At 37.7% G+C, this 25008-nt stretch overlaps 1 non-coding gene across 1 annotated transcript; it reads right to left on the bottom strand.

Annotated features, from left to right (window-relative positions):
- Window positions 1–955: 955 nt before the first annotated feature.
- Window positions 956–1062, bottom strand: LOC131178918 (small nucleolar RNA R71). Its single transcript, XR_009147925.1, has one exon. It is a non-coding gene; the product is annotated as a small nucleolar RNA R71 (small nucleolar RNA).
- Between the last annotated feature and the right edge of the window lie 23946 nt (window positions 1063–25008).

Below are 25008 nucleotides of genomic sequence, written 5' to 3' on the forward strand. Positions count from 1 at the left end.
TAGCTATATAAGTATTGTTATGAAAAGAAAACAATACAACCAGTAGCTGATATCTTTGGTGCCTCCACCCAAGAAGCTCTCCCTTCTCTCTTCTTCTTCATCTCTCATCTATTCTAAGAGATTAGCAAATAATCTCTTGAATTAAAAATACTAAAAATCGTTTCCAGTGTTCTGTTTATATCTGTAATCTCTTATAAGGCAAAACTTGATTTTCTAATTCATAGAAAAAGCTTTAGAAGCTGCTCAAGGGCTACCATAGGTGAACTTGGTGTGGAAAAGCTAGGGGGACAACATTTGGTGTCCTGAAGAGGTATCCCAAAGGCACAAATACACTGCAGTGCATCAAGTGGTTAGTGTATTTGTTCTTGATTTAATCTAGGGTTCTAAAATTAATCTGATTAATTCTAAAATCTTAAATGGCAAATATATATCCAGAAACATATTAAAAGTGTTTTAATATGTTGTTTATCATTGAAATCAAATAGATAAAAATATATCTTGCATGATGCATATGACCCTAGGTGAAAATTTTTAAATTCAATAGCATAAACTTGTGTTTTTCATGCTTCCGCTCCTTCATAATAATAGACCAAGACTTTTGAGAGATTACGGAGCTCCATCTGTCCAAAGATTTCAGCCCAGTGTCACTAGACCCACAGTGGAACCCAACAACTTTGAATTAAAACCAGTATGGCTCCAAATGATTCAACAAACCCAGTTTGCAAGTTCACCGACAGAAGACCCACACTATCACCTCCAGTGCTTTCTTGCCTTATGTGATACATTCAAGATGAATGGAGTGTCTGATCAAGCGATAAGACTCAGTGCATTCTCATTCTCCCTTCGGAATAAAGAAAGGAAGTGGTTACTTTCTCAACCGGCTGGAACATTTACTACCTGGGAAAACCTCTCTCAAGGTTTTCTAGCATGGTATTTCCCACCTGCAAAGATTGCAAAGCTGAGGCTTGAGCTTAACACCTTTAGGCAAAAGGAAGGAGAGTCACTCTATGATGCATGGGAAAGATATAAAGACCTGCAGAGGGAATGTCCACACCATGGCATAGAAGATTGGCTATTGTTGCAAAATTTCTATAATGGATTACTACCCTCTACAAGGAGCATAGTTGATTCAGTTGCAAAGGGTGATCTAATGGAGAAAACAGTTCCACAAGCACTTGAACTTCTAGAAAGGGTTGCATACCATAATTATGAGTGGTCAAATGAAAGTGGAAATGTAAGAAGAACTGCAGGGGTCCTGGAAGTAGATGCCCTAAGCATGATAAATGCCCAGTTTGATCAGCTCACAAAGAAACTCGAAAGAATGCAAGCCAACACAGTTGGTACAAATAGTCAACTAGAGGGCAGCTATGAAGGAGGATACATGAATTCAGAATACAACAATTTCAATGAACCTACAGAACAGATGAACTATGTGAATAATGAAGGAAACTTTAACCAGAGGTAGCCAAACAATCTGTATTCAAATACTTACAACCTTGGATGGAGAAATCACCCAAATTTCACATGGTCCAATCAGCATGACCAGCCAATAAACAAGCAACAAGGGTACAAACCTCTAGCACCCCCTGGATTTCAGAACAGAGGTCAGAACTTTGCACAGCCACCACTACCTCTCCAACCTCAACAACCTGAATCGTAAATGACCATGGAAACCATGATGGAAGGATTCCTAGTAGCTCAACAACAACAAACTAAATTGATTAAACAATTGACTTCCAGAATGGACCAACTTGCTACCCATAACAAGATGTTAGAGAATCAAATCGCTCAACAAGCAAGTTCTTCGAGTAAGGCTGTTGGCAAATTGCCCAATTAACCAGAAATGAACCCAAGGGAGCATTGCAAAGCAGTTGCACTGAGGAGTGGGAGAACTCTAGTACAACTAGAGGTAGAATCGATAGAGGAAACCATAGAAAAATCTAAAGACCAAGCAGAGAAAAAGGAGAAAAAATCTAAGAAAGATCAGGAAGAGGAAGCAAAGAAGACAAAAAAATTACCAGAACCATACTAGCCTTCCCTACCTTTTCCTCAGAGATTTCAAAAAGCCAAACTGGACAAGCAGTTTGGGAAGTTTTTGGAAGTTTTACAGAAACTTTACATTAACATCCCCTTCAATGAAGCACTTTCTCAAATGCCATCTTATGCCAAATTCCTTAAGGAAATTCTATCGAAGAAAAGGAAGCTAAAAGACTATGGAACAGTAGCTCTAACGGAGGAATGCAGTGCCATTCTACAAAACAAACTGCCTCCAAAGTTGAAGGATCCAGGAAGCTTCTCCATAGCCTGTATCATTAGTAACAAGAAAATAGACAAGGCCCTCTGCGATCTTGGGGCGAGCGTCAGTCTAATGCCTCTATCAATATGCAAAAAGCTAGAGATCGGGGAACTGAAACCCATAACAATCTCATTGCAATTGGCTAATCGATCCATTAAATATCCTGTAGGAATACTTGAGAACATCCCTATCAAAGTGCGCAAATTCTTTATTCCAGTGGACTTCATTGTCCTTGAGATGGAAGAAGATGTCCAAATTCCTATCATCTTGGGAAGACCATTCTTGGTAACCGTCGGAGCCATCATAGACATCAAAAATGGATGATTAACCCTCAAGGTAGGAGAAGAATAAGTGGAGTTCAACTTGTTCGACACAATGAAACACAAATTTAAACCTGATGAATGCTTCAAGGTTGACATAATTGATAAACAAGTTAAAGAGGAATTTTATAAGACACATCCTAAAGATCCTCTTGAAGCATGTATTGTCTTGTGACCACCACGGTGGATAATGAAAATACGTAAATAGCAAGATGTGCACTGTGATTTGCCCCTTCACCCCTACCCTTAGCTAAGGCTTCCGAGATGGAGGATTTGAAGGAGGAACAAACTGAAGGTAAGCTCCAGGAAAACACCAAACAGGTAGAGCTTAAACCTCTCCTGTCTTCGCTAAGGTATGCATTTCTGGACTCAAATTCTAAATATCCTGTTATAATTAATGCTAGCCTGTCTAAGTTAGAAGAGAAAAAATTGTTAAGAGAACTTAGGATCCATAGCAAAGCATTAGGGTATAAAATAGAAGACCTGAAGGGAATCAACCTTTCGAATTGCATGTATAGGATACCCATGGAAGAAAACAGTAAACCCACAATCGAGCACCAAAGAAGACTTAACCCAAACATGAAAGAGGTAGTGAAGAAAGAAATTTTAAAACTTCTAGATGCAGGTATCATATACCCAATCTCTGATAGTAAATGGGTTAGTCCAGTACATGTAGTTCCTAAGAAAGGTGGGACAACTGTTATCCAAAATGTAAGTAATGAACTAATCCCTACTAGAGTATTCACTGGTTGGCGAATGTGCATAGATTATAGAAAATTGAACAGTGCCACCAGAAAAGATCATTTCCCTCTTTCTTTCATCGACCAAATGTTAGAAAGGTTAGCAAAATACTCTTATTTCTGTTATCTAGATGGGTACTCAGGATTCTTTCAAATTCCTATTCACCCAAAAGACCAAGAAAAGACAACATTCACTTGTCCCTATGGAACATTTGCATATAGGAGAATGCCTTTTGGTCTTTGTAATGCCCCTACTACCTTTCAAAGATGCATGATGTCTATCTTTTCTGATTACATTGAAGATATCATGGAAGTTTTTATGGATGATTTTTCTGTCTATGGAACTACTTTTGATGATTGCCTAGTTAATTTATCTAAGGTTTTGCAAAGATGTGAAGAGTCAAACCTGGTCCTAAATTGGGAAAAATGCCATTTCATGATAAGGGAAGGCATAGTTCTGGGACATTTGATATCAGAAAGAGGAATTGAACTTGATAAGGAAAAAATTGAGATCATTGAAAATATGCAACCCCCAATATCAGTCAAGGGAGTGTGAAGCATTTTGGGACATGCAGGATTCTACAGAAGATTCATCAAAGACTTTCCAAAATAGCTAAGCCACTTACTAACTTGTTAGGTCAAGATGTTCCCTTTGATTTTGATGAAAATTGCCTTGTCTCCTTTAACAGAATCAAAGAGGCCCTGATATCAGCACCAATAATGCAGCCACCGAATTGGGAGCTACCATTTTAGGTGATGTGCGACGCGAGTGACTTTGCAGTTGGAGCAGTGCTCGGGCAAAGAAAGGATAAAAAGCTCCATGCTATTTATTATGCTACCAAAACATTAGATGATGCGCAAAATCGATTATGCTACCACAGAGAAGGAATTCCTAGCAGTGGTATTTGCAATGGACAAATTCAGATCTTACCTCATCTGATCAAAAGTCATTGTATTCACAGATCATGCTGCAATCCGGTACCTTATGAACAAAAAGGAAGCGAAACCAAGACTGATTCGATGGATTCTACTCCTGCAAGAATTTGACCTTGAAATAAAGGACAAAAAGGGATCTGAAAATGTAGTAGCTGACCATCTTTCAAGACTAAAATTGGAGTACATGGAAGATTTCAAAGATTTGCGAATTGACGATTCATTTCCTGATGAGCAATTACTTGCATTCTCCAAATCTCCATGGTACATTGACTTTGTTAATTTTCTTGTATGCAAGGTACTACCTCCAAACATGACTTATCAGCAAAGGAAGAAATTCCTACATGATGTGAGATATTACTTATGGAAGGAACCACTACTGTACAAAAGATGTAATGATGGGCTGATAAGAAGGTGCATACCAGAGGAAGGTATGGAAAGTATCATTTATCACTGCCATTCATCACTATATGGAGGACATTTTGGCACTTCAAAGAATGCAGCCAAGATTTTACAAGCAGTATTTTACTGGCCACATTTATTTAAGGATGTAAGATCCTTCGTGCTAGCTTGCGATCAATGCCAAAGAACAGGTAATAGTTCAAGGAGGAATGAAATGCCACTGCATGGTATACTTGAGATAGAATTATTCGATGTATGGGGAATAGACTTCATGGGCCCATTCCCCTCTTCCGATGGAAACAAGTATATTCTGGTTGGAGTTGATTATGTGTCAAAATGTGTAGAAGCTATTGCAATACCAACAAACGATGCTAGAGTGGTCACCAAGTTCCTTAAGAAGAACATCTTCACAAGATTTGGCACACCACGAGCGATAATCAGTGATGGAGGAAGCCACTTCTGCAACCAACAATTTGAAACACTACTAAAAAAGTATGGAGTAACTCACAAGGTGGCCACACCTTATCATCCTCAAACCAGCGGTCAAGTAGAAATATCAAACAGGGAACTGAAGCAGATTCTAGAGAAAACTGTAAACAGATCCAGGAAGGACTGGTGCATGAAGCTAGATGATGCACTATGGGCATACCGCACTGCATATAAAACCCTAATTGGCACAACACCCTTCCGACTAGTTTATGGAAAATCATGCCATCTCCCTGTTGAACTTGAGCATAAAGCCTACTGGGCAATTCAGGTACTAAACTTTGACCTCAAAGCTGCTGGTGAAAAAAGGCTCTTACAACATAATGAGTTGGAAGAAATCCGATAAGATGCATACAAAAATGCCAAAATCTTTAAGGATAAAACCAAAAAATGGCATGACAGGCGCATAGCAAGGAAAGAGATAAAAGAAGGAGATCTTGTCCTCTTCTTCAACTCTAGATTGAAACTCTTTCTAGGGAAGCTGAAATCAAGATGGTTCGGACCTTTCAATGTTACCCAAGTCTTCCCACATGGAGCAGTAGAGGTATGGAGCAAAACCTCAGGCGCGTTCAAAGTCAATGGGCAGAGGCTGAAGCCTTACTTTCAAGGAGAACTCATAGAAATGGGAGTAAATTACACTCTCAATCCTCCTACTGACAGACCATAAACAAGTAAAGTCCAGCTAAAGATTATAAACAAGCACATTTTGGGAGGCAACCCAAAATTTTTCTGAACTTTTCTTCTTTTCTTTTTCTTTTTCTTCAATATTGAATTTTTTTTCGTACTTATTAGCATTTTATTTTGTAGGATTTTTGAAAAAGGGAATAGAGATTAAGAGAGGAAGGGAATCACCAAGTCAAAACCATAAAAGGGAAAATTAAACAAAACCGGGGAAGTAACTCTATTGTTAATCTTTGCATTTTTCATGTGTTATGATGATAAAATTTTTCATCTGCCAAAGATTTGAAAAATCAAAAAATACACGAGTCATGTACTGGTAGTACACGCCCCGTGTAACTTTCTAGAAGTCCATAAATTTCATGCAATCTCTACCCTTTGGGAGACAGAAATTTACACGGGTCCATATCCCAAATTACACGGACCGTGTAATGTATCTAGCAGAATAATTGAGAGACAGAAGGTTACACGGGGCTCCTTGAATTTTACATGGGCCGTGTAACATATCCAGTAAAGTAACCCGAGAGACAGGAAGTTACACGGGTCCCATAGCTGATTTACATGGGCCGTGTACTACGACAGATTTCAAAAATTTAAGATAAAAATTTACACGGCCCTACATGTCGGGACCCGTGTAGTGATACACGACCCGTGTATTTCATCGCAGACGCGACTCCTGGGGTGCGAAATGCACGAAACGAAGACTCCTAATGGCTTTTTAAATACACCCCTAGCATTAAAACCTTCATAAATACAAAACCCTTAATCTACTCCCTTCCTAACCTATAAAAACCTCTCAAATCTCATCTCCCTTCACCACAATCATACTCTTCTCCTTCTTAAAAACACACCCATGGCTCCTGGGAAGAGATCTGCAAGGAGGATTGGCTCTTCTTTAAGACAAAGAGGAGAATCCTCACCTTCTCCACCCCAGCCTCCAACCCAATGCTCGAGAATGAGGGTAGCCACTCCCCAACCATCTCAACAAACCCCTCCCCCATAGCAACCACAACCATAACCCACTCCACAACTCGAAATCTCTATTCCTTGGGGATTTCGATTTCGAGATGATGCCCATAAAGCAATGTGCACCCGACTTCATGCCCGAAAAATATCTTCCACCAAATATATAGATTTTCCTCTTTTAGAGCAAATCGGGTTGCAAGAAGAAATCAATGGGCTACTTGACAGCATTGGGTGGACAAGGTTCGCCCAACTCCAATTTCTGGCTTACAAAGAAACAACGCTGGAATTTTTGGGTAGCTTTAAGGCCAACTTATGGCCCACCGATAGGGAAGACAGGGGCAGAATTCAGTTTTGCCTACTTGGTGTAGACCGGGTAATGAATATGGACGAGTTCAATGCATCGTTGGCTTTAACAGTACCGGCCACCAAGAAATCCCAAGGAACCGCATGCTATACAACAACATCAACTTTTGGGATTCCATTGCACCAAACACAGAGCCCTACAACTCCAGCAAATCCAAATCAACAGGCATCACTAGTCCAGCATTACAATACATGCATCGGTTCGCCACCCACACCATCATGGGCCATGGCGACAGCCTTGGCATTGTCAACGCTAGTGAGCTATTTTTCCTATGGTGCATGGTCACTGGGCAGCGGTGCAGCACTGGCTTTTTCTTGTGTAACCATCTCCGACACCTTTGCCATTAGCCTACTGGGCACATAGTGCTTGGAGGCCTTGTCACCACCATTGCCCTCCACTTCGGCTTTGTTCTAGGACATCACAGACTGCGCTTTGTTACTGGAACATCAAGAATTGATCAAACTATCTGCATATCCATGGGGATATTTAAGAAGGTGGGCAACAAATGCTACTTGGTGGATGCTAAAGGAAACACCATCCTTCAGAGAGACGAGGCAATGGAGGGACCCGGTGAGACTTCACAGCCTCAAGAAGAAGGGCAAGGACGAATGTTTGAAGAGTCCCCTGTCCGAGTGCCTCCATACACACCACCATCGACAGATACGGTCCTTGCATACCTGCAGTGCATGGAGACCACTGTAACACCCCTAATTGCATAGCCTGGTATATTTCACTGTTCCGGTGACCGGTGTCGGTCCGGACAATTAAGGGGATTAGAAGCACACTCAAGACAACTAGAGAAGTTATAAACACAAATAATTAGTAATGTCCAATTAATTAAGTATAAACAAGAAAAATAGAACATAAGAAGTTAAACGAGTCGAGAGTCACAGCGATGGGTGACCTTTTCAGGAAGGACTGTGAAGTCATTTTAAACTCAAATTTCGAACCGTAAAATGTGACGCCGCGGTCCTTAGGACCATTACGAACACAGTGGAAAAGAGAAAATCACGAAAAAGAATTGTTAAGCCAGTCAAATAATTAGGTCAGGGAGCCAGAAGAAATATTGAATTATTTGCAAATCGGGATGAACTGGCGAAGGGCAATTTGGTCAATTGACCCCGAGAGCTGACTCCTGACCTAACTGTCAAATAAAATCGGAGAAAATAAAATTTTAGAATTGAGAATTAAATTAAAGAACTAATAGAAAATTAAATAGAAAAAAAAAAGAAAAGGGAAAAGTGAAAAAGGTGATGACATCATGCATGACCTCATGCATGATGTAATAAATATGTAACTAATAAATTTAATTAAATTGATTTTTGGTCTTCCATAAGATAAAGACATAAGAAAAAAGAGAAAAAAAAGGAAAAAGTTTATTGCATCACCCTTATGATATCATCATGATGTCAAAATTCATTTTAAATTTCCTACCTAAATTGACTAAGTCAAAAACATTTTTTTAAGACATAAAATGCATAAAAGGGAGAAGAAAATCAACTTGCCTTCTTCCTCACCCAAATTTGCCCTCCACTTCTCTCCTCTTTCATCTCTTTCTTGTTTCCTCCATTGAAGCTTAATTTAAAGCTTTACAAACCCTAAAATCCTCCATTAAATCCCTAAAAATTCTTGATAAACCCTACTTTGGCAACTTGAAAAGTATTTTGAAGAAGAAAAGGAAGGAAGAAAAATAGAGATTTGAAGATTGGACATTCAAGAAAAGGTTAGTAATCTAAACTTGAAATATTTTAGTTAAATGTTTATGTTCTTAGTTCAATTAACCTAGAAATATACTTGAAATGAAAAAAAAAAATCTTTGGAGGACCAAAGGAAAATTCGTCCGGCCTATGTACGGGTGAGAATTGCATGCATTTGATTGAATTAAAAGTAAAAGTGAGCTTGAATGAGTTGAAAGATTGTGTTTATATGCTTTGAATTAGTTAATTACAATGAATTAGTGTGGTTAGGGTTTGAAACCTAGGGTTTTGAGGCAAAAATTTGGAGAAATTTGTAAATGGTGTCTTTGACCTAATGTGAAGTGAAAAATGGTCTTTTGTGACCAAATGAGGTGTGTTAGAAGTGTTGGAATTAAAAGCCAATTCGGATTGGATAAGGTCATGTGCTGGCAGCATGACCAAAACTTCCTTTGAGGGACCAAAAATGAAATTTTACAAGTCCAATGGATATGGGACCATTTGGGGATGAAAATAGGCACTAAATGACACAATTTTCATTTAGGAAGCCTGCTCAAAAAGTGACTAAAACCTAGTGAACAAAGTGGCCGAAGTCGGAAAATCGCAGGCTGCCTCTGCACAAACTGACCAAATGAATAGTGTTTGTTCATTTGGTCATAACTCGAGCTAGGCAGGTCAAAATGACCTGAAATTTTACCAGTAATTAGATAAGATATAGATCTAAAAATTTTATGAAGAACAGCAGCCCAAATTATGCCATTAACCCAATCAAAATACTGAGCAAAGTTGGTGACCTGAATCTACAGAACTGCAAATTGCCATATGAACAGTAAAGTTTCAATGGCTATAACTCTCTCTAGAAAACTCCAATTTAGGCGATTCTTGAACTGATGGAAACCTAAGACATAGTAGAACATTTTATATGAAGAAAATTAGACCAAATTATGGACCTAACTTGATCAAATTGCTGAACGAAGTTGGAATCAATAATCTGCCTGAATAAAATTCTGCAGCATGAACAGTAAACATAATTTGTTTATAACTTGAGCTGCAAAACTCCAATTGGGGTGATTCAAAAGGGAGAATAAACTTAAGACAATAAGGAACATTTTCTATGAAGAAAGTTTTGCCAAATTCCAACAGTAAACTGACCAATGAAACAGTACAATTAGGGACACCAAAATTGAAAATTTGGCAATTTTTCCTAAAAGGCCTAAGTTTTGAGAAAATGACCAAAACCAACAAGTTTAGTGACCAAAATGTGGTATGTGGGTGAAGTTGGAATTCCCATACCTATTAAGCCTTAGAAAGTCAATAATTTGACTTGAATAGTGCAGTGAATAGTAACTCAAAACACAAAATTTCAAGAACGTCAAATTTAGCACGTTAGAGCTAAGTAAAAGTGAAGTTAAATTTATTATTGAATTTATGCTAAGTTATGGTACAGAAACACTGTGAAATTGTGTATTTCAGTGAAAAAGAATACCAGGACAGAACCCGAGGAGTCAAGTCAAGGCCAACAGGCGACACGTTTGAAGTTTGTGCACAACGTATACTTTTTATAATTATCTTCTGCATACTGTTTTGAATAATGTGAAATATTGAATTATGGCATTCTTATGATGTTTGATTTAAATTGTGAAAGTTATTGTGTATATTTGAAATGAAAATGTTTAGCAAATTGTTAAGATAAGTTTTGAAACCACAGTGTCATGACCATATATTTGGACACCTCAATAGCACGACTAGTGGGGGTAATTAGTTTCGAATTTTGATTCCTTCTCTGGAGAAGTGTTGAGGTGTGCCAGTAGAAGAGGATGTGAATGGATATCCATATATTTGAGCTAGCTAGCCTTGTGATGTGATTTCTCTTTAGCCTCTGGTTATTGAGATTCTATTTGTTTCGAATGGCATGATCTAACTGTGGATTTTATGAAATGTGTTTTGATTCTTCGAAATGAACTTAGTTTGCATTAAAATTTCATAATTCGTGTTTTGTGTTTAATGCTCATGTTTAGTTAAATTTTTGAATAAATGTGATTTACATTCTGCATAAAGATTATTTTAGTATGTTGTGCACCACTGAGTCCTAATACTCGTGATAGCTTTATTCTTTGTCATGATTTAGAACTAGAGGAAGCGTGATTTCTTGAAGATTGAGGATCATTCAGCTTGAAGTCTTCGGGTATAATTTATACCCTAACTGTAAATATTTCTTTTGATGTATATATATTGCACATAAATAAATGGACATATAAAAATGGGTCTTGAGCAGTTTGTATAAAATTGTAATATATATTGTAGTTTGAAATTCTTTTAATGTAAATTTTGTAATGATGTATCTAAATTGTTTTGTTTCTAATGAAATATGAATGGAACTATTTTATTTAATTTGAATAAAATGGATTGCTAGTATTTTGATAATCATTGGATAATGGATTTGAAATTTGAAAGTTGATTAATGCGTTGAGAAATTGATTGAGATTGAGTATGAAATTGAAGCAGTTGTTGAGAAAAATTTTTAGAAGTACTTTTTACAGGTATTTGAAGAACTGTTTTCTCAAAATACAGAGGGAACTCTATCAAAATTTTTATAAAATTTGCGCAAAAATAAAATGGGCCAAAAATATTAACTAGTTTTAACTTTAACTAAATATTTTAAATACTTATTAGAAAATGCTCACCACTTATTAAAAAAATATGAAATTTGTTTTAAAATCCCTTGTAGGGTACTTAATGAGTTATCGGTAGATGAAGTTCGGTAGTTCATTAGGTATTCTACGGGATCATGTTATGCCTTATAGAGGGGTAAGGTGTGACATGTTTTAGTGGTATCAGAGCAAATTTTGAAGTATGTTTTAAATTGTGAATTTGTGTCTTTTCTTTGTTAAGTATAACTGCTCAATGTCCATAATTGTTACATACAGTGCATTACATCATGAATATGAACTAACGGAGGGAAATCTCTATGTGTTACTTGTTCAGGAGATACCCTAACTTCAGCCTTAAATGGAAGAAGGGGATCGCTCAGTTGAGCAGTCTGTTGAAGCTGAGGCATAAGGGGAAGCCCCAGCTTTACTGAATGTCAGTGGGTCAGTAGCACCAGCCCCACAAATGCAGATTCCTGCCGCGGTTTACCTGACAGATGGCGGTAATGTTTCAACAAATGGCTGGGGGTATGCCTGTTCAAGGTCCACCCCAACCACCAGTGGCACAACCACTGCCTCCAGCCAGACAGTATGCAGAATTTAAGGGTACAGTGGACCCTTTGGAGACAGAGCAATGGCTTGAAAGAATGGACAGAGTATTTAAGAAGCTGCACTGCCAAGATGAATTGAAGTTTGAATACTCTGTGTCGTTACTGCAAGGGGATGCGTATGATTGGTGGAAGACCATCCCCCACAGCTTGGCTGAACCACTAGTGCTGACCTGGGATGACTTTATCAGAGAGTTCAGGTAGAAATACATCCCAGATGCATATGTTGATCAGAAGTTACAAGAGTTTCTGAGTCTAAAACAAGGCAATAGATCAGTGGCAGAGTATGAGAGGGAGTTCTCCCGCTTAAGTCATTATGCTGGGAGTCTCCTTACTACCAGTAAGGCAAGATGCAAGAGATTTGAGACGGGTTTGAAGCCCAGCATAAGGATGCAAGTTGTGGGATTTCGACACAGCAATTTTTCAGAACTTATGTCTCAAGCACTTGAGCTGGAGAGAATTGAATCAGAAGTAACCCCAGTGAAAGAAAAAATCAGAGAAAGCTGAGAAATCAGAAAAAGACAAGGGGGAAAAGTCAGTAGAGCTGAGTTCTGGTGGTACCTCTAGAAACAAAAAGAAGTATAGTGGACCCAGCAGGGGTCGAGGTGGAAGACTCAGTAGGGGCAGATTTTCCGGACAGAGACCCCCTAGGTCTGGTCAGCAGCCTGCGAGACTCGTGGCAAGATTCATGGGGGGGAATGCTATTGGGCCACTGGAGCTTGTTTTAACTGCGGAGGCAAGGGTTATTTAGCAAGAGACTGCACTAGTGCTCCGTCTTTGAGATATGGTCCAGCTCCTACTACTGTCGAAGGATATATTCAGAGCCCTACTCCTAGAGGTTCACGATGCATTGCACGGAGGAAGGAAGAGGCGAGTAGACACCGCTTGACGATCGAGAGGCACGATTGGTCGATCGGGACAAGGAAGTGCTTTAACCAGAATCTACACAATGAGACAGCGAGAAGAGGCTGAGACTTCTGATGTGGTAGCTGGTACATTCTGTATCTCTGATCAAGAAGTATTTGTATTGTTTGATCCGGGTTCAACCCATTCATATGTTAGTGCTAGCATAGTCAATTCACTTGCTGTTCCATGTGTGCAAATGGGTTTTGAAGTGCTAGTAACTAGTCCATTAGGACAAGAGGTCCGGGTCAACAGAATCTATAGAGACTGTCCTTTGGTGATCCAAGGACATGTTTTCCTGTAAGACTTGATTGAAATGCCCTTCAGAGAGTATGATATCATCTTGGGCATGGATTGGTTAGCCAGGCATCATGCCATGATTGGTATGGCGATCAAGCAGTCACTTTTGGTCTCCTTTATGCGGTGATGTGGTAATACATGGGGAGAGGCATTTCGCCATCAAACATCATTTCATTTGCCGCGGAAAAATGATTAAGAAAGGGTGTGAGACGTACTTGGCACATGTGATGGACACCCAAGTGGGTAGTCCAGCATTGAGGGACATCCCTACTGTATGTGACTTTCCGGATGTGTTTCCTGATGAATTGCCAGGATTACCTCCAGAAAGAGAGGTGCAGTTTGAGATTGATGTTATGCCTGGTGTGGACCCAACCTCCATAACGCCATATAGAATGGCACCTGTAGAATTAAAAGAGTTGAAAGTATAATTGCAAGAGTTCCTTGACAAGGGCTTTATCCGCCCTAGTGTGTCACCTTGGGGAGCACCAGTATTGTTTGTAAAGAAGAAGGATGGCACTCTTCGGTTATGCATTGATTATCGGCAGTTGAATAAGGTGACAATAAAGAACAGATATCCATTGCCCTGCATTGATGACTTGTTTGATCAGTTGAGGGGTGCAGCTGTGTTCTCCAAAATTGACTTGAGATCAGGTTATTATCAGTTGAAAGTACAAGAGCATAGTATTGCTAAAACAGCCTTCAGAACCCGTTATAGCCATTATGAGTTTTTGGTTATGCCATTCGGGTTAACTAATGCCCCGACTGCTTTTATGGATCTGATGAACACTATCTTCAGACCATACCTCGACCAGTTTGTTGTGGTATTCATAGATGATATGTTGGTCTATTCGAGGAATGCAGAAGAGCATGATAGACATCTGCGGATTATACTACAGACTTTGAGGGAGAAACAGCTATATGCCTGTAACACCCCTATGTTCGGTAGTGCGTTCTACTGTTCCGGTGACCAGTGTTGTCCGGACAGCTAGGATGCCTAGAACTACACTTTGATATGAGTGAGGAGACATAAAATAATGAAATACAAGAAAAGAAAATACAAGAAAAACAAAGGAAAAATAATAGCAAAGAAATGTAACCAAGTTAAGCGAGCCGAGAACCCTAGCGATGGGTGACCGCACCGGGAAGTCACGGCGTGGACCGTTGACTGGCCCTAGACTGCGAGGAACCCTGGAAAATATTTTTAGGACTTAAAGAGACCCCTATTGAAGTATAAATATCATTATAAATATCAAAGAAAAATTAATTAATTAGTACAAAGAAAAGTGAGAAATCGAAAAACAGACAAAACCTGGTGTTACCGAAAAATTAGGAATGCAACCCGAACAGGGGCATTATGGTCATTTGACATCCCGAATTGTCTTTTGACCTAAATGTCCATTAAAAATAAATAATATTACACTTAGAAAATATAATGAAAAATTAAATTGAGGGTACCTAAAGTAAATAGCAAAAATTATGGGTTTAATGTGAGATAAATGAAAGTTAAACATAAAATATATTTTATGCTGTGTAAGTGGACCACTTAGGATTATAATATGTGTTTAGTGGGCAGATTTCTCCACTAAACACTTCATCTTCAAGCTAGAGAATCACCATGGCCGAACCAAATTCTCCAAAAAAACTCCCATGGCCGCCCACCTTCAAACCTTAACCATCCCATGATCAAGCCCCCTTTTCCCACACCTTTCTTCATTTAGTTTTATCCCCACATCACAAGGAAGAGTTTGATACTAAAATCAAGAAGTTTAGTCAAGGTTTAACAAGTCCCAACCAAAGGTAAGTTTGTATTTTTGAATATTTCTTTGATAAAGTTTGTATACATGTTATGGGTGTTTGATTTGTGAAGAAAATTTTCAAGTTTGAGGAGTTATTGATATATCCAGTTTGGACAGCCATGGAAATGTATATTTGATGATTTATTCTTACATTTATTTGATGGGAAATTATGTTGAATAGGGTGATTAATGTCCTAGTAAGTTAATTCCATGTATGTATATGGTGATTGTGCACTTGGAATGGAAATTGATGAATTGTAGGACACTTTGGCATTGTGGAACAATTCTGAAGCCTTGGGACTCTTTGATGAATGTATGAATTCATGAAGATATTGGCAGAATTATGTCATTGAGGATTGATGGATATGTATATAAATTAGTGGTGGAAATTGTATGAAATGATGAGTAGTGTTTATGTGTATTTATGGTTGTAATTGGACTTTATGAATTAGAGTTTTATTTGGTGTATTGAGGATGTTTTTAATCTGCCCAAAGTGACTTTAAAGTGAAGTGGTATATGGTTTTGGTAATGTACCAAAACAGAATGGGTAAGAGAGATGGACTTAGAGTAAGGTAAATGTGTAATTGATACATGTTTATGCAATGTAATTAAGGGCAGTGTGCATTTTAGCCCATAACTTTAAATGTGTAACTCCAATTGGTATGAGACCAATTGGAGGTGAAACTAGGCACAAAATGTGCCAACTTTCATTTAGAAAGCATACCAAAATTCTGCTTGCAAGGTGACATGAAAAAATGACCAATTCGGATTAAGTGCAAGTGAAACCTGAAAACTGACCAATTGGGCAGCAGTTAGTGTTTAGGCCATAACTCACTCAAAACAGGTCCAATTGACCTGAAATTTTAACCATGAATAGTTAAGACCCATACCTACAAGTCTTATGAAGACACCAAAGCCCAGAAATGACCATAAGCAAGTCAAACAGCTTGCACAAGTTCGGATCCAAAAACTGGCCGAACCAAAGTTGACCAAATTTGACCTAAAATGACCTAATTCGATGCCATTTGACCAGTAATAGTAAAATAACCATAACTTGGTCTGCATAACTCGGAATGACCTAAAATTTTGCCCCGCATTCCATAAGACATAGATCTACAAGTTTGTAGTTTTGACCAAAACCCGAAAACCGAGGGAACTAGGTCGTCCGGCTAGGTCAAACTAGTATACCGAAATGCAGCAATTTGCAATAAAATGCACTAAACAAGGAAATGAAATTGGTAACGAGTACCAACCCTAAAACACTATCGAATGTGACATATTAGTGACACTAAAACCTAATTTACCTAGAACGCATCGAGGGTCGATATATTAGGTGATTAAGCAAATAATAGCTTTCAGTGAATTATTTGTCAAACATTATCGATAGAGACAGTTTAATTTAGTACTGAAATACTTCAAATTGTGTTTCTCAGTTAGTAAAGACTCAGGAAAAGGGAAGGAAACACTGAGTCCAGACCAAGAGACAATTATCAGAGGTTTGTGCACAATAACTATTTCTTTTGAATTATTTTCAATTGAAATAAATTTTTACTATTTGTATATTATTGTTTAAATTGTGGAAATGTGTTTGAATGGATATTTATTGCTTGAAAAGCATTGTAAATGATTTGAAATTGTGAGAAATTGTTTGAATGATATTGATGGATACTTATTGATTGAAAAGCATTGGAAATGGTTTCAAACCACAGCTATCATGTATATTGATTATATTCCTCGCTAGCTTGTCTAGTGGGACGAATTGAATTCCCTCTCTGGCTGAAGTGTTGAGGTGTGTGCCTGTTGAGGACGAATTGAATGAGTACTCATATTTTTGCTAGCTAGCTATGTTATTCCTCATTAGTCATCGACTTTTGGAACGAATTGAATACCTCATTAGCCATCGGCTTTTGGGACGAATTGAACTTTGGAACATGATTAAGCTGTGTGTGATTTATTGATATGTATTGTGAGATTGTGAAATGAATTTAAACTCTTATTGACATATACTGTCTTTTGAATTCAACCATGATCTGACTTATTGAAATTTATTGTGATATTGAGAAATGGAGTTTAAATTCTTGTTGACAATTACTGTCTTGAAATTAACTATGGTTTTAAGTATCCACTATTTATATGATTTATGAATTGTGATTTAAATTGTATTTGGTTAATGTTGTGCACCACTGAGACATTGTCTCAGCGATAGCTTTATTCTTGTCGCAGTAGGCAGACAGACAGTAAGCAGACTAGGCTGCTACTACCTCCAGCGAGAGACTACCGGGTATAATGAGTATACCAACATTTTGCATTTTGTACTGTAATGTATGACCACTGTATGCACATATTGTTTTTGGTTTTGAGCAGTTGTAAATTCAAATTGTACATTGAAGTTGTAAAATAATTATGAGTTATTTTGGCCTGTAAAAATTGTATTATATTTCTTTTATCTCAGTCTTTGAACAATCACTGTGGATTTGAGTTGTGAAACATGTTATGTTGAGAAAAATGTTGGAGTTGAGATTTGAAAATATAATGAAGTGCTTTTTACAGGTTTTCTGAAGAACTGTTTTATCCAAAATAGAGATGGCACTCTGCCAAAATTTTTACAGAAATTACTAATAGTCCAAATGAGTTAGCTGTTTCACTTCAGTTCAAAAATGTTTTTAATACCTGTAAATAGTGCTCACCACTGTAAAAGAAGTAAGAAAAGTTTTTAAAATTCCTTGTAGTGTATTTAATGGGTTATCAGTAGACGGAGTTGGTAATTCACTAGGTATACTACGGGATCATGTTGTGCCTTACAGAGGGGTAGGGTGTGACAATGCCAAATTGTCTAAATGTGAATTTTGGCTGAAGGAGATATCCTTTTTGGGGCACATAGTATCAGAAGAGGGCATCAAGGTAGATCCAAAAAGATAGAAGCTGTCCTTAATTTGAAGCCACCCAGAAATGTCACAGAGATTCACAGTTTTCTGGGTTTAGCTGGATACTACCGTCAGTTTGTGAAAGGATTCTCCATGTTGGCATCTCCATTGACCAAGCTACTTCGAAAAGATGTGAAATTTCAGTGGACGGATAAATGCCAACAGAGTTTTGATGAATTGAAGAAATGTTTGACTGAAGCTCTAGTCCTTACTTTACCTACTCCGGGTAAAGAATATACAGTATATAGTGACGCTTCTCACAATGGGTTAAGCTATGTATTGATGCAAGATCGAAATGTCATTGCCCATGCATCACGCCAGCTAAAGCCGCATGAGAGGAATTATCCAACACATGATTTGGAACTTGCAGCTATTGTGTTTGCTCTTAAGATCTGGAGACACTATTTGTATGGGGAAAAGTGTTACATCTACACAGATCATAAGAGTTTAAAGTATTTGGGCACCCAGAAAGAGCTGAATTTGAGACAGAGGAGATGGTTAGAGTTGATAAAAGACTATGATTGTCTGATAGACTATCAGCCAGGGAAAGCTAATGTTGTGGCTGATGCCTTAAGTCGCAAGACTATGTCAAGTTTACGGGTTACTCCTTTGTCTTTGGTACATGAGTTGAGATCATTACATGCCAACTTAGAGATTAATGATGATGGGCAGACAGCAGTTGCATGGCATGTACAGCCAGTGTTGATTGATCATATTAGAATGGCCGCTCAGAATGATCAGAAGTATCAGAAGCTGTTGGAAGAAGTCCGGCAGGGCAAGAAACAAGAATTCTCAATCAGAGATGATGGTCTACTACTACACCAGGGCAGAATATGTGTTCCTAATGATGTTGAATTGAGGAAGATCATTTTGAAGGAAGCACATAAGTCTCCTTTTGCCATGCACCCTGGTGGAACAAAAATGTATAGAGGGCTAAAGGAGCATTACTGGTGGATGGGTATGAAAAGAGATGTGGCAGAGTTTCTATCCAAATGCCTAACTTGTCAACAAGTGAAGGCAGAGCATCAAGTACCCACTGGGTTGTTACATTCGCTACCAGTACCAGAATGGAAATGGGAAAGAATAACAATGGATTTTGTAATGGGACTTCCGAGGACACAGAAGAGTCATGATGCAGTATGGGTCATTGTTGACAGACTGACCAAGTCTGCTCATTTTCTGCCAGTCCGAATCGACTACAATTTAGAAAGATTGGCCAAGTTGTACATTGATGAGATTGTGAGACTGCATGGAGTGCCAGTATCCATCGTATCAGACAGAGATCCTAGGTTCACTTCTAGATTCTGAGGTAGTCTTCAGAGAGCCCTAGGAACTAGATTGAATTTCAGTACTGCATTCCACCCACAGACAGATGGCCAATCTAAGAGGGTAATTCAGATCTTGGAGGATATGCTACGGGCTTGTGTGATTGAGTTTGAGGGCAGTTGGGATACACACTTGCCTTTGATTGAGTTTGCTTATAACAACAGCTATCAATCAAGCATTGGAATGCCTCCATATGAAGCTTTGTATGGCAGAAAATGTAGAACCCCGTTGTGTTGGGATGACGTGGGTAAAAGAAAGATGATTGGACCCGAAATTGTTCAACAAACTGAGGAGAAGATCAGGGTGATCAGAGATCGACTTAAGACTGCATCAGACCATCAGAAGTCCTACATTGATTTGAAAATAAGGGATATTGAGTATGCAGTGGGTGAGAAAGTTTTCCTCAAAGTTTCTCCTTGAAAGAGAATTATGAGATTCGACAGAAAGGGGAAACTGAGTCCCCGTTTCATTGGGCCATATAAGGTTCTAGAAAGAGTGGGTCCTTTGGCATATCGGTTGGCACTACCTCCAGAGTTGGAGAAGATACATAATGTTTTCCGTGTGTCTATGTTGAGGAGGTACCGATCAGACCCATCTCATGTACTACCAGTAGAGGAAATTGAAGTGAATCCAGACCTCACATATGAAGAAGAACCCATAGAGATTCTAGCTTATGAGGTGAAGCAGCTACGGAACAAGCAGATTCCATTCGTAAAAGTGCTGTGGAACCATCATTCGGGCCAGGAGGCTACTTGGGAACGAGAGGAGGACATGAGGAGACAGCACCCAAAGCTGTTCAGAAATTGATACTAGGTAAAATTTCGAGACAAAATTTATTTTAAGGGGGGGAGAATTGTAACACCCCTAATTGCATAGCCTGGTATATTTCACTGTTCCGGTGGCCGGTGTCGGTCCGGACAATTAAGGGGATTAGAACCACACTCAAGACAACTAGAGAAGCTATAAACACAAATAATTAGTGATGTCCAATTAGTTAAGTATAAATAAGAAAATAGAACATAAGAAGTTAAACGAGCCGAGAGTCACAGCGATGGGTGACCTTCTCGGGAAGGACTGCGAAGTCATTTTAAACTCAAATTTCGAGCTGTAAAATGTGACGCCGCAGTCCTTAGGACAATTACGAACACAGTTGAAAAGAGAAAATCACGAAAAAGAATTGTTAAGCCAGTCAAATAATTAGGTCAAGGAGCCAGAAGAAATATTGAATTATTTGCAAACTGGGATGAACTGGCGAAGGGCAATTTGGTCAATTGACCCCGAGAGCTGACTCCTGACCTAACTGTCAAATAAAATCGAAGAAAAGAAAATTTCGGAATCGAGAATTAAATTAAAGAACAAATAGAAAAATAAATGGAAAAAAAAAAGAAAATGGAAAAGTGAAAAAGGTGATGACATAATGCATAACCTCATGCATGATGCAATAAATATGTAATTAATAAATTTAATTAAATTGATTTTTGGTCTTCCATAAGATAAAGACATAAAAAAAAAGAAAAAAAAAGGAAAAAGTTTATTACATCACCCTTATGACATCATCATGATGTCAAAATTCATTTTAAATTTCCTACCTAAATTGACTAAGTCAAAAATATTTTTTTAAGACATCAAATGCATAAAAGGGAGAAGAAAATCAGCTTGCCTTCTTCCTCACCCAAATTTGCTGTCCACTTCCCTCCTCTTTCATCTCTTTCTTGTTTCCTCCATTGAAGCTTAATTTAAAGCTTCACAAACCCTAAAATCCTCCCTTAAATCCCTAAAAATTCTTGATAAACCCTACTTTGGCAACTTGAAAAGTATTTTGAAGAAGAAAAGGAAGGAAGAAAAATAGAGATTTGAAGATTGGACATTCAAGAAAAGGTTAGTAATCTAAACTTGAAATATTTTAGTTAAATATTTATGTTCTTAGTTCAATTAACCTAGAAATATACTTGAAATGAAAAAAAAAATCTTTGGAGGACCAAAGGAAAATTCGTCCAGCCTATGTAAGGGTGAGAATTGCATGCATTTGATTGAATTAAAAGTAAAAATGAGCTTGAATGAGTTGAAAGATCGTGTTTATATGCTTTGAATTAGTTAATTACAATGAATTAGTGTGGTTAGGGTTTGAAACCTAGGGTTTTGAGGCAAAAATTTGGAGAAATTTGTAAATGGTATCTTTGACCTAATGTGAAGTGAAAAATGGTCATTTGTGACCAAATGAGGTGTGTTAGAAGTGTTGGAATTAAAAGCCAATTCGGATTGGATAAGGTCATGTGCTGGCAGCATGACCAAAACTTCCTTTGAGGGACCAAAAATGAAATTTTACAAGTCCAATGGATATGGGACCAATTGGGGATGAAAATAGGCACTAAATGACACAATTTTCATTTAGGAAGCCTGCCCAAAAAGTGACTAAAACCTACTGAACAAAGTGGCCGAAGTCGAAAAATCGCAGGCTGCCTCTGCACAAACTGACCAAATGAATAGTGTTTGTTCATTTGGTCATAACTCGAGCTAGGTAGGTCAAAATGACCTGAAATTTTACCAGTAATTAGATAGGATATAGATCTAAAACTTTTATGAAGAACACCAGCCCAAATTATGCCATTAACCCAATCAAAATACTGAGCAAAGTTGGTGACCTAAATCTGCAGAACTGCAGATTGCCATATGAACAGTAAAGTTTCAATGGCTATAACTCTCTCTAGAAAACTCCGATTTAGGTGATTTTTGAACCGATGGAAACCTAAGACATAGTAGAACATTTCATATGAAGAAAATTAGACCAAATTTGTAACACCCTCCCAGTAGCAACTCCGTACATTCTACTGTTCCGGTGACCAGTGTCGGTCCTGAAAGCTAGAACGTCAGGAAAAATATTTAAACTAAAGAGAGAAACCATAATTAACTCAAATATTAATAAGAAAAATTTAGGAAAAATTTTAGAAATAAAATACAACCAAGTTAAATGAGCCGGTGCCCTAGCGATGGGTAACCTAGTGAGAAGTTGCGATTCTCGCAACTAGGAGCCCTAGACCCAGTGGAAAAATTATAAAATATTTTTGGGACTCCAGAGAAGGGTCATTGAGGTTTTTATGGCATTAGAATGCCAAGGAAATGCTTACAAAAATTTTTCAATCGGTACAGACAATTTTGGCCTGGTAAGCCAAATGGAGGGCATTTTGGTCATTTCGTCTTCAGAAATGATTTTTGACCAACTTGTCCATTTATGCAAGTGAATTATATGACATAAAATATGAACAAATATTAATGAAAATTTATTTAAAAAATGAATAAGCAATGAAAGAAAAGTAAATGGAAATAATGGGATTTATTAACTCATGCTTATGTAAGCATGAGGTAATTAAAAATGCTATGGCCAATCACATTAAAGCAAGACAATTAAAATTCAATAAAAAGGGATAAATGAGGCAGAATTCTAGAAAATTTCAGCAGCCCTTTCTCTCTTCAAAAACGTCACCCATGCTCTCCCATTGTCTACCATAGCCAAGCTTTACCAAACTTGATTTTCTTGGTTTTTACCCAACTAAAGCCTAAGTTCTCAACACAAATTCTTGTTCTTTCCTCTTAGTAAAGCTTTTGGGAGCAAAAAGAAATCAAAAGGAAGAGTTCTTACAAGCTTGAGATTAGCTCCATTAAAGGTTAGTGAAAATTAATTCTTTAAACTTATATATGCATCATTAGGAGTGTGAATTGATCCATTGATTTTATGTGTTTGAAAAGTTGAAATGGTAGAGCTAGGGTTTGGACCCAAAATTGAGATGTTGATCATGTAATGGTGAAATTAAGTTTTAATGGTCAATTAGTGACTATTTGGTTTGGTTTGAACCAAAAATGAAGTGAATTGGGTTGTGGGATTTGAGGTTGCAGTGGCTGCCTTGTGCGACCTGCAGGTGTGGCTGTGAGTCCAGCCTGTTTGGACAGCCATAACATGAATTGTAGAGGTTCAATTGGTGTTTGTCCAATTGAACATGAAACTAGACACATAATGGCACAATTTTGATGAAGAAACCATGCCCAGAAAACCAAACCAACTTGACCAAAAGTTTACCCTAATTCGGGTGACCTGCAATCTGCCTGGGCAAAATGACCAAATAAATAGTATTTGGTCATTTGGCCATAACTCAATCTAGCAAGGTCCAATTGATCTGAAATTTTACCATCAATAAGTTGAGATATAGACCAACAACTTTCATGAAGAAACCTAACCCAAATTATGACCATAACCTAGTCAAATTGTCAACCAAACTTGAGTTACAAAATCTGGCAGAAACAATTTTACCCAGAATTTTGGGTTCTGCCCAATCCGACCAGTTATGGTTTTTAGGCCATAACTTGAGCTACAAAACTCCAAATGGAGTGATTCAAAAACGAAATTCAACTAGACAAAATAAGGAACAACTTTTATGTTTATCATTTTTCCAAATTCTCACTGCAATAGTAAGTAATAGAACAGTAAACCCAAAGCTTGAAAACTAAAAATTTTGTCCAATTCACATTAAGCTTAGAAATGGTATTGGCAACCAATACCAACAAGTTTAAAATACAAAATGTGGTATGTTGATGATATTTAAACTAAATTACCTATTGTCAATGTAAAAGTCAACATTTTGGTTGACTAATGAAATGAATAGTGGTCATAAAAATTTCAATTTCAAAGAATTACACAAATTAAAAGTGTTAAATGCCCTAGTAGGCCTAATGTGATTGGTTTGGATAGGTTTGCATGCCAATAGGGTTCTGCTAGCAGTACTGCATATGGCTTTATGCCATTCTATATTTCATGGCTTCCCATGCCATTCTGTGACATAATAGCCTTTGGCTATGATAATGAGTTATTATACTCGGGTTTAATCCCCGATAATTATCACAGCTTATTAGGCTCATTGCTGCCACCGGAGACATAATGTGACTGATGGTGTGATGGTCGAGGTACTTAGTACCCGATGCGGTTACTCGTTTATCCAGTCCAGTCAACTAATATAGGTTACTCGGGCAGTATTAATAAATTTTACCAAACTTTAATCGAATAATATTGCAATAAATATTTGAAATTTAGTCCACCCAAAAATGTAAATATACATTTTACACACGTCTTATTTTATTTTATTTTATTTTATTTTATATTGTCACCACTAAGCAGAATTGCTTAGCGCGTCGCTTTTGCCACGCACAGGTACTAGAGACATAGCTGGGGAGTCCAGCAGGCCTCATATAGGGTGAGCCTTCATATCTGTACTCAGAGTTCAGAGTCACCTCACATTGCAGTGCATTTGGTAGGACATTAGGCCATTTTGATATTTTGATATTTTGTATTTTGTAACCTTCTGTAATGTATATTATAAATTCATGTAATTATTCTTTTGATGTAAATATCTATGAAACATGTTCAGTAATAAATTGAGCTTTTTTTTATTGAGTTGACTGTGGTTTGAATTTAATTGAATTTTGGGATATTGAAGTGAATTGAGAAATTGTTGAGAATATATTGGAGGTTGATTGAGAATAAGGTGATGATATTATTGGGAGTGTTTTTAACAGGTTCAGAAGAACTGTTTTTCCAATTTATAGCCGGCACTCTGCCGGATTTTCTATAAAATTT

The sequence above is a fragment of the Hevea brasiliensis genome, chromosome 3, assembly GCF_030052815.1.
Source record: "Hevea brasiliensis isolate MT/VB/25A 57/8 chromosome 3, ASM3005281v1, whole genome shotgun sequence".
NCBI lineage: Eukaryota > Viridiplantae > Streptophyta > Magnoliopsida > Malpighiales > Euphorbiaceae > Hevea > Hevea brasiliensis.